The sequence below is a fragment of the Rhipicephalus sanguineus genome, chromosome 1, assembly GCF_013339695.2.
Source record: "Rhipicephalus sanguineus isolate Rsan-2018 chromosome 1, BIME_Rsan_1.4, whole genome shotgun sequence".
Lineage (NCBI taxonomy): Eukaryota > Metazoa > Arthropoda > Arachnida > Ixodida > Ixodidae > Rhipicephalus > Rhipicephalus sanguineus.
In genome coordinates this window covers 91,382,261-91,384,105 of record NC_051176.1, presented here as the reverse complement: position 1 = coordinate 91,384,105, position 1,845 = coordinate 91,382,261, and positions in this window count along the sequence as shown.

Here is a 1,845-nt window from a genome sequence, read left to right as displayed (position 1 = left end):
GCCTCGTTCTCTCCTGCGCAACGCCGCGATGAGCGGCCTCCTACGCTCCCCCCCTCTCGCACGCCTCATTCTCTCCTGCACAACGCCGCGATGAGCGCCAGCATCAACGCCGCCGCGAGTGTCAGCGTTAGCGCGAGCACACCATGGGAGGCGTCCACACCTCCACTGAATGAATGTGTGGTTGAAGGAAAGGAAAAAGGCACTATTTTCTGCAGCCCTTGCGGGAGCACGGCTCAACGCCTGATAGGGGTGGGGGTAAGGAGGGAATAAAAGAAAAGTAGAAGGAAATAGAGAAGGAAGTGATAGGGGGTCGGCAGACGCGACGAAGAGAAGAGAAGAAAGGAAAAATGGAGGATGGGCACAGGAGTTCGAGGGACGGGACCACGATTCAGCCAGGGGCACGATACGCGTCGGCTCGATACACGAGGCGACGCGTCATCGGCGGGGCCTTCGCCGCCTCGATACACGAGGCGGCGAAGGCCCCGCCGATAAGAGGCGCACGGCATGGCGGTCGAGGAAGTCGTCACGGGGCGTCGACGGCGAGAGGCACGAGTACTAGTCCGTAAGGCATCGCGGGCGACACGTCCGTTCTCCACGAAATCCAGCGAGCAACTGCCTCCTCTGCGCGTGCTCGTCGCCTCCCCCTCTATCGCCTCTCCTACGCCTCCTCCCCATTTCGCGCGCCTGTCGACCGCGTTCCCCGCTCGCCCTGTGAGAGTTAACGGCCAGGCTAGAGGGAAGACCCGACGCGTGTAGCGTTCCTCTTCGCGTTCCACGACGCTTTGAATGGATGGATGCAGCTTACGGCGCGGGACTTCGCCCCAGCTTAAGAACCTGGCCAGCCAGCTCCTAAAAGAAATTACACCATCTCCCACTCAAGCGAACCATCTCGCCGCTGCTTCGCATCCACACATGGTTCCCTAGCGGGAGATAGTGTAATTTTTTGGGGAGGGTTTTCGGTGCATCAGCATGCCATCCCTCCAGCCCCTATCTTCGTGCGCTTTTCGCGCGACGAAAGACCGGCGGGGCATTTCCTTTCTGCTTGAGCAGCGATCGACAGCAGCTCGTACGCGGTGCAATGTTATCGCATGGGCCCTTCGCGCGACGGAGATGGCCGGCTCGTTTCATCTTTGCTTCTGCCACGTTCGTAGGCAGCGCTCGCGCGCTTTTGCTCGCACATAGAACATGCGATGCGCGGGGCACTGTTATCGATTTGGATTTTATACTGAACATGACGGTGGACGACGACGGCAAAAACCCTCCGAGTGCGTCCATATAATTGCTATCGCAATAACGGCTACATTCTTTCGGGTTATGGTGCTCGCTTAGTGTTTTGCAGATTCCATGGACTGCCAAATGAGCTCAGTCATAAGGAAGATTAATCCAGAAAGTTATTTTAAAGCAAAGGTCCTGAAATTAAACTTTCTTATTTTGGTCATGACATATGGGCTGCAGTTTTCCGAACGAAAAAGTTAATGTTAACCAAAGTGGGAAGCAATAAACAAAATTGGCGAAGCTTGCACTAAGCCGCGCAAGGCTTGAAATGGCGAAACTGGGCGACCCTGAAGTCTCATCTGGTTGCTCCTAGGTTGTTTCTAGGCCTTAGCTAGGTGATGCAAGTTGTTTTTGCTTCTAGGTCGTAACTAGGCTTTAGCTAGGTGATGCTAGGCTGTTTCCAAGTTGATCCTCAGCGCAGAGAGGTCCAAGTTAAACCACGTGCAGACAGTCACAGACACGACACGGATGTCCAAACTCCAGAGACAGAACCTCGCGCTGAAACCAAGCATTCGCACCTCTCACAGATATACGGGCACGTCGTCGTTGGCGTAGCCCTTCCATCGCTTC